Source organism: Macaca nemestrina, chromosome 1 (assembly GCF_043159975.1).
Source record: "Macaca nemestrina isolate mMacNem1 chromosome 1, mMacNem.hap1, whole genome shotgun sequence".
In the NCBI taxonomy this organism is placed as follows: domain Eukaryota; kingdom Metazoa; phylum Chordata; class Mammalia; order Primates; family Cercopithecidae; genus Macaca; species Macaca nemestrina.
Window position 1 is genome coordinate 39,170,435 of NC_092125.1, and position 14,240 is coordinate 39,184,674.

Sequence of the window (14,240 nt, forward strand, 5' to 3'; positions counted from 1 at the left end):
TCCTGACCCTTGAGGATTTTCAGCTTTCCTTCTTGACTCAGCTTTGAGTGTCTTGGCCTCTTTTTCCATCCCCCAACCTGGGGCTTACCTCTCTTCAGGGATGGGGTGAAAGGATCAAAACCCTGAGGGACACCCCCACTCCATCATTTCTTTCTGCACTGTCTGCTCTCTGTCCTGTGCTTTCCTGATTTGGAATCACTTTCCTTGCTGCTTTTTTTCAGGCTGAGATCCCTCCCAGCTTGCCTTATCTCTGCCTGGTCCCTGAGGGAAAGCATTTGCAGCCTCCCATTCCTGCTTTGTCTAGGCTGTTTCATGTTCTCTTAGTTTTGCATTCCATTGCCTTTAAGATCTTCAACCACTTAAAAAATGTAAAATATACATTTTATTTCTCTCATTACAAAAGACGTGCTCATTGTGAAACAATTGGGAAATATAGAAGCTTATAAAGAATAATATAAAAATCACTCATAATCCACTCACTCCAACATAACCACTGCTGATGTTTTGATGTGCTACCTCTGGTCTTTTTCTAAGCATTACATATACATGTAAATGTGTTTTAAATTTCTTTTTCTGGAGATTTTACAGAATATATAGTTTCCTATTCCATTTCTTTCACTTTTCATTATGCTGTGAGCATTATAACAATATCATTAAGTATTGTTTGAAAACACGATTTGTAATTGCTAATGGCTGAGGTTCAGGGAGAGATTTTGATGCTATTATGTTGCCGTTAAGCGAGGGACTTAGATAAACTTAGTACCTTCTTTGCTTCTCATTCCTGCTTGTTAAAGAGCTCTTGACCAATGTAAAGAGCAATAGTCAAGCAATGACTACCTTATTAACAGCTCAGCAAGCACTGGAGACTGGCACGTTTGCATTTCCATGCTCATTGGTCTAGGTGAGGCTTCCTGGTCCCATCCCTGGATTCTGAGATGAGCTGGGCTTGTGGAGCAACCTTGGGCTTGACTTTTCTACTTGGCTCGGACTGTCTTTGGCAAATGACTTAACTGCTCTGGGTATGTCCTTATCTGTGAAGTGGTGGTTATAATAGTGATCACCTCATAGGTCTGTTGTGCAAATTAAATGCTTATCATAGTTCCTGGCAGATAGTAAATGATCCATAAATGTTAGTTTTACCATTTCCCTATTTTTGGACACTTAAGTGGTTTAATTTAATCGGTAACAAATATTTATTGAGTACTTACTACTGGCCAAATTTTTTTTTAAATACTGGAAATTATAGGGGTAACCAAGACCAGACAGGTGTCTGATCTCATGGAATTTAAATTTTAGTGGGGAGACATGATCAATAAGTAGGGTAAGTTTGGATATGGAAAAGGCTATCAATCAAATATAACAAGATGATGCCCTGAGCTTCAGGTAGGGTGAGCAGCAAGGAGCTTTCTGAGTAGGTGATGTGTGAGCAGACACCTGAATGCCAAGGGGGAGATCTGGGGAAGAGGAAGTTAAAGATCTTGAAGTGGAAGTGAACTTGAGTTCAATCAAAATTCAGAAGCAGGGAGTGCAGGGGAGATGGAGTGGTAGGAGGAGCTACGGGAGGTGGGCAGGAGCCACCTGGTCAGGGAGCACTTTGGAGCTCAGGGTGAGGAGTGTGGACTTCATTGCAAGGTATGATAGACATGCACTGGAGGCTTCTGTGCAGCGGAGGGATGCCAACTCAGTGGTGTGCTGGAGCGGGCTCATGGGGGCTTCTGAGAGCAAAAGATCATAAGTGCAACCATCATAAGCCCAGAAGTGTCTATATCTGTAACACAGGAGTTTATAGCAGATGCTGCTCTCTCCCTAGAGAACCAGTTGTTAAATGTTTACCAGCACACCACTGGAACAAACTAATCTAGGTTTTAAAAAATTCTCTTAGCCTATGCTCTGTGAAGAATGAATTTCGGGGAGGCAATATGCAGTTTTGACTGTAGTTTTGAGAATTTCCTTAGGATAAATTACTGGAAGTGAAATTATCTCATTGCTCCCCCTACTGAAAATGTTTATCAGTTTATACCTCCACTAGCAGCAGGGTACCATTTCCTTGTACTCTTGCTCACACTTAGCTTTAGCCACCCCCGTAGAATGTTCCTTCTATCTAGAACTTTGCATTCTGTTCTCTTTGCAGCTGATTTTTTATTATTTATTTATTTATTTTTAATCCTTCCGGTCTGGGCTCACATCTTTCTTTTCAGAGGACTTTCCTGACCACTCAATTTCATTGTAATTCTTTATTTGCCAGAACCGTGGCCATTTATTTATGTCTGGAACAGGGTCTGCCACATAGGAGGCTCCCAATATATATTATTGAATGAATGAATGCATCTGGCTACCTTTCTGAATTCTCAAATTGATTCTAATACAGTCAAAGGAGTTCTTTTCCTTGAAATGTCTAGGATTGGCTTTTTTCAGGTTAATGACATTTCTGGAGTTGAGGTATATTGAGTCCAAAAAGAGTGCAGTAATTGATAACAAAATACTGTGCCATAACCTAATATTATAACAAGATATTATGCAATAAAATGCAACTTGAAAACATCTGTTATCCAAGTGAAGTGATGACTCACAGATTCCGAGAAATTATTTCCAAACCATACATCTGATAAGGAGTTAATAGTAAAAATATATACGGAACTGAAATGACTTAAGAGCAAGAAAACAAATAACCCTATTAAAAAATGAGCAGGGAACCTGAACAGACACTTCTCAAAAGAAGACATACAGATGGCCAACAGATCCACGAAAAGATGCTCAGCATCACTAATCATCAGGGAAATGCAAACTGAAACCACAGTGAGAGATCAGTTCACACCTGTTAGAATGGCTATAATAAAAGAGACAAACAATGAATGTTGGTGAGGATGTAGAGAAAAGGAAACTTTTATGTATTGTTGGTAGAATGTAAATTGATACAGCCATTATGGAAAACAGTATGGCGGTTCCTTAAAAGCTAAAAATAGAACTACCATAGGATCCAGTAATCCCACTTCTGGGTATATATCCAAAGGAGATGAATCAATATTTTGAAGAGATATCCACACTCCCATGTTCATTGTCATATTATTCACAATAGCTAAGATATGCAATCAAGCTAAGTGTCTATCAATGTGTTAATGGATTAAGAAAATGTGGTGTGTATACACAGTGGAATGCTATTCAGCCTTGAAAAGAAGAAAATTGTCGTTTGTGACAACATGGATGAACCTGGAGTATATTATGCTAAGTGAAATAAACAGGCACCGAAATACCAATATCATGTGAGTTCACTTATACGTGGAACCCAAAAAAGTTGAACTCAGACATACAGAGTACAATGGTGGTTACAGAGGCTGTGGAAGAGGGGAGTGGATGAGGAAGGGGTAAGGTTGTTCAGAGGGTACAACATTTTAGTTAGGAGGAATGTGTTTTAGAGATCTGTTGCACAGCATGGTTGCTATAGTTAATAATAGCAGATTGTGTGTTTCAAAATTACAAAAAGAGTAGATTTTAAATGTTCTCACCACAAATAAGTATATGAGGTGATGGATATGTTAATTAGCTTGATTTTATCATGTAAAATCTATAATGTAAATATATATGAAAACATCACATTATACCCCATAAATATATACAATTATTATGTCAATTACAATGAATTAAAATAATAGAAAACCAAAAAGATCATGTTATTCATTAAAAGGTGAAAAACCAAGAGCCATCAATAATTGTGTGTTTCTAGTGAGACTGCAGCAATTTCCCTGTGCACTTGGTAGAGGCTTCTCTGACTGGTGGTCACCCTAGAGCCCATGTACCACCCTCTTATTGCCACAGGTTTCTGTGCTCACTGCATGGCCGATATGTTTAGACTAACTTCTGAGAGTTTTATATTCTCTTTTAAAATTTTCCACATTTGCTCTTGATCTCATTCTTTCTTTTTTCTGCACTATAAATTTCTCCAGCTCTACTAGATCATCCCACCAGTGTAAAAAACATGCAATAGAATCTCACATACAAGAACAAAACGCAAGAATTCTTGCTACCTCATACCCTTCTTTATCCTCGGTCCCATTTCTCTGCTCTCCTTTATAGCAAAACTTCTCAGAAGAGTGGCCAATGTTGTCCCCATTTTCTCATCTCCTGCCGCTCCTAACCACTCTAACAAGCATCTGCTCACAAAAACTGCTCTTGTTCAGGTCATTAGTGATGTCCACGTTCCTAGGTCCCATGGTTCTTTCTCTGTCTTTATTTGATTTGACTTCTCAGAGTACTTGATGCTCTCATTCTTGAAGCATTTGCTTCTCTGGCTTTTGTGGTAGCATGCTGTTCTAGTTTTCCTATTTCACTGGCTGTCCTTTTCCAGTCTCTATTGCTGGTTCTTGCTCCTCTGCTACACCTCTGATGCAGGTGTGCCCCAGGGCTGGGTTCTGGGCCCTCTTCTCTGTCTATGCTCACTCCCAGGTTCTCACCCATTTTTGTGGGTTTACATAAATCCATATGTAGATGACTCCCACATTTATAGATTCAGCCTTCATCTCTCCTCTGAGCTTCTGAGGCTGAAATCCAGCTGTTCCCATGACACCTTAACTCAGGTGTCTAATCACAGTCTTCAACCGAACAGGTCCAAGGAACTTTTGACTTATGCCGTCCTCCAGTCTATTCCTCCTCATGTCTTCCTTTCCCCACAAATGACACCACCATCTATGGTGTGGCTCCAATTCCAGATTATACTAAAAAGTTAAGGGAGGTGTGTGGTGAGAATGGTGGCCATACTCCCTTAGGGCGCTGTCACCAGGACAAGTCTTGAGTCCAGTTCAACCCTCCTTGTTTAGTAGCATATGTCTCAGAACACGATATGCATGGCCAGTTCCACCCACCACTTTTACTTCTGGCCCCTTTTCTGAGGAGTTTTGGTACCATAATGGCTCTAGAAGCAGAGGAACTGAAGGCTAGAGTGGGCAAAAGTATTCTGTCTACTTCCAAAGTTATATCCATGCAAGAGAAGTTGGCTTCCTGGTTTTCTGGGTAGTACAATCCCTGGGTCCATATGATGTGGAGCTGGAATTGTGGATGGGGAATGGTGCATCTACGGAAATTATTTCAGGGCAGTAAGTTTGTTTTGTTCCAATTCCATTCTCATTTTTTAAAATGCCATTTACTTTTGCCTTTTTTTTTAAAATCGTCAGGTGGGGAGTGGGAAAATGTAAATCAAAGATTGTCATTCAGATGGTATTTTAAGCTAGAAATCAAGTTCAGGTGGTATTTTAAGCTAGAAATACAAATATAAACAATTAGGAGAAATTTATTTATACCCATGAGAATGGCAAAATTCAGAAAGGTGGATAATACCACTATTGTCACTGACGAGGGAGATGGAAATTTGCATGCATACACTGGTGGGAACATAACTGGTACGCATATTTTGGAAGAATCTAGTGAAGTGAAACATGTGCATGACCTATAACCCAGCAATCTCACTCTTGGGTATATATGTCCTCGATAAATTCTGAAAAGATGTGTACAAAGATTTCACTGTAGTATTTTATTTGTGACAGCAGGGACTTAGAGGCAACCTAGGTGCCCATTCCAAGGGAATAGATAGTTGAAGTGTAGTGGAGCAGCTATGGGATGGATGTGCAGTGGAGAAGCAACAGCCTAAACACATAGAGCAACATGGTTAGATTTTCACAACAGTGTTGGGTGAAAAACAATAGGAACTGGATGAGATTTATAACATATTATGACTTATATGTTAAAAACATACCTACCAAACTTTTCCTATTTGATATGGATATTTGAATATTTAAGTTTATATATTAAATATATCAGAGATGGCACCCATGCTGGGGCAGGGGTTGGAGGGAAAAAAGCCCTGTTGCCTCGAGTCATTTCAGACATAGAGAATAATAATATGTCTTAAAATTAAAGACAGAAATTTCAAATTTGAGATTTTTCCCTGTAAATTTTAGAAGGTTAGGTTTTCCCAAATTAGTTTCCTTTTTATAAGAACTGCCTTTAAACCAAGGTTCTTGCCCTGCTTGAGTAGGCCATGACTTTGTCTATGGCAGTTAGAGCTGGACTCTACCTCTTTTCTGCTCCCATACTGCTCCGAGTTGCTTGTGGTGTGAAACCAGTATACACAATCAGTTGCCTTACTATCTAGAGGATGAACCCCTTAAGGACAGGGCTGCAACTCATTCTTCCTGGTGTCCCCATCACCCAGCACACTGACCGACAGTGATCTGTACTTATTTGTCACCTTTAATTGCATCACTGTGCTTGTAGTCTTTTTGGTGTATGTGCTTGCCCTGGCAAAAGGCTTATCTAAGGCATTTCCCTGCAATAGGGCGAGCCTCTCCCAGAGATACAGTATAATAGTAACTTCCAAGAACATAACATGTCATAGGGTCACAGGTATAAAAACATAAAATGGATTTTCCTGAGTGATGGCCAAATTTATCCCCACAGGGAGGCAGCATCTTTTCTACTAAAGAAATACCTTTCTGGAGTGCTTTTCAAGTTAATCCAATTGCAAAAACATTCAATGCCTACTAAGTGCTAGGGGACGGAAGTCTAGAGGGCATTTCCATCAAGATGGCCAGAAGGCTCTAGATAGAGTGGTAAATAGAGCGTGGTATGTGGAGAACAATCCTTTCTGCAATAATAGTCATAATAGGAAATAATAAAGACTTACATTTATAGAATGCTTTAGACCTTTTAAAAGTACTTTCATGTCAATTATCTCAGTATGGTTTGGTGACCAAATCTCAGGCAGCACCCGTGATCAGGTAGATGTTTTCTTTGGAAAATTATCTCCAGCACTGGGCTACATATTTTTCAGGTTGCATGAGTGTGCGGGGGAAAGAGGCAATTGTCATATGCTTCCATAGAAGGAGATGAAGGAGCCAAAACTGGAAAGTTTCCCATCCTGGGAGTAAAACCTTACATCAGTGATACCCAATCCTGCTTATTGATGCCCCAGGGGTGTCTTGAAATTCTTCAAAGGAAATTAATTGTAATTCACTTCAATTGTTAAAATCCACAGATATGCGGCATAGCACAATGCTTCTGGGCAGGGGTGGCCCAGGGGAGGTGGACTGGAAGTTGTGTGTGTCAAAGAACCTGTCAATCCACCAAAAAACAATAGAGAGCTGAAACTCCTCCAGATTTGGGAGAGTGATTGGTCTGTGTTTGTACCTGCAGGGTAGGCAGAGGCAGAAAGGGTTGATGTTGATTACTGAAAAAGTTAAAATAGCTTGATGGGTGACCAAAGTGACATCACGCTCTCAACAGAGGATGCCCTGCCTGGGGCCACTGCTATTAAGATGCCCAGCTTGGCTGGACACCATGGCTCACTTCTGTAAACTCAGCACTTCAGGAGGCTGCAGTGGATCCAGGCTGGGGCAGGCCTTGGATTGCTTGAGCCCAGGAGTTCGACACCAGCCTGGGCAACCTTGTGAAATCCCTGTCTCCACAAAAATTTTTTAAAAATTACCTGGGTGTGGTGGCTCATGTCTGTGATCCGCCATTGCACTCCAGCCTGGGTGACAGAGTGAGATGACCTTGTTTCAAGAAAAAAAAAAAAAGGTGCCTAGCTCTTCCCAGAGTCTGGAAAAGCAGGCTTCCTCGCCCCTCGGGGCTATGTCAAATCTGTGTTCCACTGTAGGTGGCAATGCTTCATTTTATCCTTATCATTTTTAATTGGCTAAGTTAACAATTAATTGCTTTTATTTTTGAGACAAAGTCCCACTCTGTCGCCCAGGCTGGAGTGCAGTGGCACGACCTCAGCTCACTGCAACCTCCACTTCCCGGGTTCATGCCATTCTCCTGCCTCAGCCTCCAGAGGCAGCTGGGACTACAGGCACCCACCACCACACCCAGCTAATTTTTGTATTTTTAGTAGAGACGGGGTTTCCCCATGTTGGTCAGGATGGTCTTGATCTCCTGACCTCGTGATCCACCTGCCTCAGCCTCCCAAAGTGCTATGATTACAGGCGTGAACCACTGCGCCTGGCCCAATTCACTGCTTTTAACATTTGTTGATACCAAGAAAGTGCTACTGGAAGGCTGCTATAGGTTTAAGAACACAGTGATTGGTCATTCTCTTTCCTTCCTACCCAGATTGGAAATTCCAAGTTTGCTCTGTCATCGCATCTGGTTAACACACACTCGAATCACTGTGTGTTCTGGTACTCAGAACTTAAAAGCCATCATATCAGATATGGGAGACTCACTGACAACTGGGCCTCGAAGGAATTTATCAAGCGCCGCCTCTGCTTTTCTCTTCTTGCCTTGCTGGGTTTGCATGGGAGCTGGGATTTGCGGGCAGCTGTAAGTGTGTTTGGGCTGGAGGCAAACTCTTGTGTCTTCTTAGCCTGATTCTACACAGCATAGTAGGAAAGGGGCCAGAGAAAGTGGCTGGCAGTAAGAGAGCCTCTGTTTTGAGAATGTGAAGCAGCCTGGGAGAGAGTGAGGGAAGAAAGGAGGGGAGCCGAGAGTTAGGGAAACCTTAATTCATTTCATCTGAAGGCTCAGAGCCAGAGTTGCCAGGTCTACTCATTTGCAGGTTGTGTTGTCAACACAATCACAGCATTTTAGAGCCCACATGGACCCTGGACTCTGGCATGCCATGTAATAGGCTGCAAAAAGCAGCAGCTCTGCTTCCCATCTCACTGGGGGCATGGGGAGAGGAGGATTGGGTTTAGGGAGGAAGGGTACAGGTGTGAAGGACACAGGTATGAGGGGCATAGGTATGAGGGACACAGGTGTGAAGGGCACAGGTATGAGAGACACAGCTGTGAAGGGCACAGGTATGAGGGACACAGGTGTGAAGGGCACAGGTATGAGAGACACAGCTGTGAAGGGCACAGGTATGAGGGACACAGGTGTGAAGGGCACAGGTGTGAGAGGCATAAATATGAGGGACACAGGTGTGAAGGGCACAGGTATGAGAGACACAGCTGTGAAGGGCACAGGTATGAGGGACACAGGTGTGAAGTGCACAGGTATGAGGGATACAGGTGTGAGAGACACAGCTGTGAAGGGCACAGGTATGAGGGACACAGGTGTGAGGGGCACAGGTGTGAAGGGCACAGGTATGAGGGACACAGGTGTGAGGGGCACAGGTATGAGGGACACAGGTGTGAAGGGCACAGGTATGAGGGGCATAAGTATGAGGGACACAGGTGTGAAGGGCACAGGTGTGAGGGACACAGGTGTGAGGGACACAGGTATTGGGGTATAGGTATGAGGGGCACAGGTATGAGGGAGACAAGTATGAGGTACACAGGTATGGGGGCACAGGTGTGAGGGGCACAGGTGTGAGGGACACATATGAGGGGCACAGGTGTGAGGGGCACAGGTGTGAAGGGCACAGGTATGAGAGACACAGGTGTGAGGGAGACAGGTATGAGGGACACAGGTGTGAGTGTCAAAGGTATTAGGGAGACAGGTGTGAGGGGGCACAGGTGTAAAGGGCAGAGGTATGAGGAACAGGTGTGAGGGACACAGGTGTGAAGGGCACGGGTGTGAGGGGCACAGGTGTGGGGGAACATGTGTGAAGGGTACAGGTATAAGGGGCACAGGTGTGAAGGGAATGGGTGTGGGGGACACAGGTGTGAAGGGCACAGATGTGAAGGACACAGAGCTTCATCTTTGCTCCTCGTTTTGTTCTTGCACCTTCTCTTTCTAGCTGTTGCAGAAGTGCCTTCCAGTGGGCCACCTCCCCAATTCCTCTGTTGGGAACAGGCCAGCACAGCCTGTCATCCAGAAGGCAGGGTCTCAAAACAGCCTCCCAGTGACCTGCTTCTATAATCTCCTAGAAGGAGTTGGAGGACAAGACCATGTCCTGGTTCTTTGTGTTCAGATAAACTCAAAGGCCCTCAATTCCAAGCCCTTCCACATCCTGTCCCTTTCTTCTTTCCATTCCCCAGAAGACAGTAATTGGTGGGTCAGTGGGCTCCATAGGTGACGTTCCATCCCATGGGAGAGAGAGCATCTCAGTGCAGCTGTGCCCACTGTCCCATACGTGGGCTGCTCCCTCTGCGGGAAGTCTATCTCTGCAGACCAGCCTTGCTGTCAGGAGCGCCCCGGTCACCTGGCCTCTCTGGCTCATTGTGCAGGAGGGGCAGAATTCTAAACCAAGGAGAAGAAAAGCCCAAATGGAGATAAGCTGGCCCAGTGCAGAGGGGCAGCATAACTTAGTAGGAAGCACTAGGCTAGAGTCCCGGCTCTGGCTTTGCAAACTGTGTACATTTACACACACCACTTTACTCTTTTATACTCAGTTTCTTTCTCTGCAAACTATGGGAAAACATCTCTACTTTCTCTGCTTCACCGAACTATATAAAAATCTGTGAAAGCGCTATGCAAAATATGAAATACCAGATGAAAGTAATGTGGTGGACAGAACTGTACAGCCTCAGGTTTCTCAGCCAAAGATCCAGGTCCATTCTGCTGTCTGCCTCAAGTAGATGTTTAACACGAACTCCATTGTCTCAATTTCAACCTCATACTTCATGGTTTCTTTGTCTCTTTCTCTTCCCTGGGTTTTCCCCATGGCGATAAGAGAGATCAGAAAATGTGCTCTATCTTTGTCTCCGAGATATTGGAGACAACTAAGAAAATATCTTAAATGTATTTTGAGGCCTGGTATTCTAAAACAAAGCCTGCTGCTGAGGAAAAGTACGAAGGGTGGTGCAGATTTCAAAGGAGGCAGATAGCCTGCTGTAGTCAGGACCACCGTCTTATCACCCCGCTACACAGCTGTAAAGACACACAGGTTCTGAATGGCATGTCCTGCAGCAACTGTGTAAGGCAGGGCTTCTTATCCCTGTTTACAGATAAGGTAATACTGAGGCTTTGTGAGCAGACAGAGGTCCCTCCACTGGTGAGGCCAGGATTTGATCCCAGGTCCCTCAAACTCCAGCATCCATTCTCTTCCCCCTGCAGCACAATGAATTTGATTATGCATAGAATGTACATGTGACAGCTCTCATCCTGCATCTGCCTCACAGCAGGACTTAGTGCTTTGATGAATCCTCAAAATAATCTAGTTTCATAGTACTTTGATGAGAAATGAAGTTTTTACTGAAGATTTTCTGGGGCCAGATGAGGAAGACAGTTTGCATTAAACATCATTGAAACAAACTTCCTTTAATTCCTTCAATTCATTCTTAACATCTCTGTTCTTCTTTCTAATGCTTCTCTCTCAGCTCCATTTCCAGGGTTGGTTCATCTATTTTTTCTCACTCTTTTGCTTTGACCCCTTGGTGTCTCCTCCGTTGTTCCAAGTAATTCATTTCCCTCCCTCAGCATAGACAGGGGGGCCAAGCAAAAGCCCTGCAGTTAGTTGAGCTGCCTTTCTTTGATAGCAATTCATTGAGCATCTGGGTTATTCTGGCATGTCCCCCGGTGAGGCTGACCAAAGCATTCACTCAACAGAGCAGGTGTCCTCCAAGGCTAAGGTGGACTGTGCTATTAAAAATATATGCTTTCTTCTTATATTGTGTCATGTGGGAGAGAATGGAGAAGGAGAGTTAAAAGAGAGGGCGTAAGGTACTGGAACTGCTATGGGAGGAAAGAGAGGAGGGAATTGATAGGGAACATTAAAAGCTGAATTACAGGACTTGGTGATTATCTGGAGAAGCAGAGAAAGGAAAGAGAAGGGAGGACTCCCAGGCACTTGACTACAGCAGCAGGCACAGTAAGATGGAGAATTCTGGAAGAAAAATGGATTTGAGATGGGTGAGAAGAAGAACAGTTTGGGAAAGATAATTTATTTTCTGAATGTAGGACTTCTTTGCTATCTACTTGGGACCCTGCCCCTCCTGTCTGACCCCAGCAGATGCACTTTTTGCTTTAGTCTTAGGTCATCTGCCGATTCAGGCCAGCACCAGCTGGGGAGATGGGAGCAGCCAGCAAGCTCAGGAGCTCAGAATGTGATTCCCCAGCTCACCACCATGATGAGTGCTCCATAGACAACTGACTCTGCTTGGAGTCCCCTGGGGTTGCTCCCACCTCTGGAGTCTCCTCTTCCATTTTTCCCAGCCATGGTTCCTCTGTCTTCTCTTGCTGTAAATTTGTATCTATTGACTTCTGATCTTTTAGAAATTTCTCACATCTCTGGTTCACTGATGGCATTCCTGTTTTCCAGTACTAGTTTTAGATATGTTCCTAAACAAAACACAACAAAATGGAGGAAAAGAAAGAGAGATATGTAATGATATGTCTCTTGATCAACTCTTCTATACTTATTTGTTTTCATGTCTCATTCCCCTTCATGCCTTTGAATTTCTTAAGGGCAGGAATCCCTTTGTTTCTGAACACTAACCAATTCTCTTTTTCCATGCACCGGGGAACTTAGTATTTAGGAAATTCTGTGGCTACTTCTTTTGTAATTGAAAACAAAGATAAAAATACAATACATAATCTTCCAATTCAAGATTTGTTTTTTCGTGTATTTTCAAGTCAACACTACTCCTGAGTGCCTCTTCTGCGTTTAGCATGAATTTAAGCAAATGCGTGAAAAACATGAACACACCAGATGACCCTGCTATTCCCCATGCTTCTGACCCCGGGTTTCAGGGCTGGAGAGGATGAAGGATGGGAAGTGAGGATGAAGGGTGGAAGTAATTCTCTGACCTGGAGGAAGTGCCTTGTGTAGCTGGCTGATTGGTGGATGAGCTTCTGTCAGCCCTCCCCAACTCCATGTCTTTTCTGCATACTTGCCCTGTAATTGGCATTACACCAGGAATATGAGGTACAACAGGTGATGTAGCACACAAGGGCCTTGCCCTCAATGAACTGGGTGGATCAGCCTGACACAGAGGCAGCAGTTGGGGAACATTCTAAGTTAAGAGTTAAAAATCGTAGCTCTTGACAGATCTGGTCTCAAGCTCACCTCACCTGCTAAATTAGTGATTCATGCAGTAAGATCATTCAGATTCCCAAAAGGGAGGCATCAGTATGGGGAGAGCATCTTTGCACCTTTGCACGTGGCTCCAGAATTTCCACTGGTTCAAAAAAGTCCCCAGCAACCCCAGTCTCAGGAGATAATTGCTCTTAACAGCGCACCACACTGGGCATCCCAGGACTCATGGACAGCAGAGGAATGTAAAGGTGAATGAATATTGTTTTTTCTGCAAATGACTGTCACTCATTCATCTTGGAGCCCACCTGACAACTTGCTTTCTAGGTAAAATAGCATCATTTTTCTAGGCTGACTTCTTCTATGCTCACTAGCAGGGCTGACCTCAGATGTCTGGGGCAGTCTTAGGTGCCTTACCAGACTGTGGTGTTCTTTGGGGGGACTTCCAGGACTGGGAGAGGATGTGGCAGGGGCCATTGTTCTGGAGTCTCCCAATATCTGTGAGGTCACCATAGGGGTGCCATCCTGCCCTTGCAGCACAGCTTAGATTTTGCCTTGGCCTGTAATAAAGGATGAAGTGAATCTCTGCCAAAGGTCCCGGCTTGCTTGGTGCCAAGGGTTTCATTCTGAGCACGTCAGCATACAATGGGCCTAATGGATAAAGCTATTATAGATTATCTAATTAATACAGCAGACTGCTGTTTCATTACAGGGGCTGTGGACTCTGTCAGTGCACAATGCTTAGAGGTACTGCCATCAGTTTCTTGTTCCTGGCGTTGGGGTGGCTAATGTACTATATGAAGATTCAGGGGCATTTAAAAAGATGATCAAGTGCCACGCTGAATTCATGTTTATAGCTTCTTGGCTTGGGTCTTGAAATCTAGAAGTCATTGGGACTGAAAGCTAAGAATTTGTCTTGGTTCAAATGCTGTCTGCTCAATCCCGTTATTGCCTTCCAGCACATGCCCTCGGACATTCTCGTATCTTGTTGTCTGGTTGTAGAGCAGATTTTGACATGCTGGGAGACGTCATGAAATGTGCCATTTGTTTCACTGAGACAGCTCTTCTGGTGGCTGGTGGGGCTGTGGCACCTACTAGATCACTGTGTTATTTTCAGATCCTGTGTTTGGTGTAAATGGTACCTGGTTTGTTTCCTATCTTTAAATTACACTATTCTTAGGAGTGCTGTTCTTTTGAACTGCACCTGTTGGACTCTTTCTTAATCCCAGAAGAATCTGGGCCATTGCTTTTTAAGCTTGTAATATTATCCTCCACTGTAGGGTGATTTGGTAAGGTTGCACTTCCAGGGTTCTTACACTCTTCCTAAATGTACCTCATTGCACAAGCTGCTACCAGGAGAAAAGGGTGACTGGATTAGTCTCAGGGTTCAAAT

The 14,240-nt window shown here is 43.7% G+C and overlaps 1 protein-coding gene and 1 long non-coding RNA gene across 13 annotated transcripts in view; one reads left to right on the top strand and one right to left on the bottom strand.

Annotated features, from left to right (window-relative positions):
* LOC105484537 (calcium voltage-gated channel subunit alpha1 E) overlaps positions 1-14,240 on the top strand; it is a 492,953-nt gene that overhangs the window by 116,460 nt on the left and 362,253 nt on the right. The gene's annotated exons all lie outside the window — the stretch shown is intronic.
* Positions 11,405-12,732, bottom strand: LOC139357824 (uncharacterized). Its single transcript, XR_011611660.1, has 3 exons — positions 12,622-12,732; positions 11,998-12,153; positions 11,405-11,474 (listed from the first exon to the last, which is right to left on the bottom strand). It is a non-coding gene; the product is annotated as an uncharacterized lncRNA (long non-coding RNA).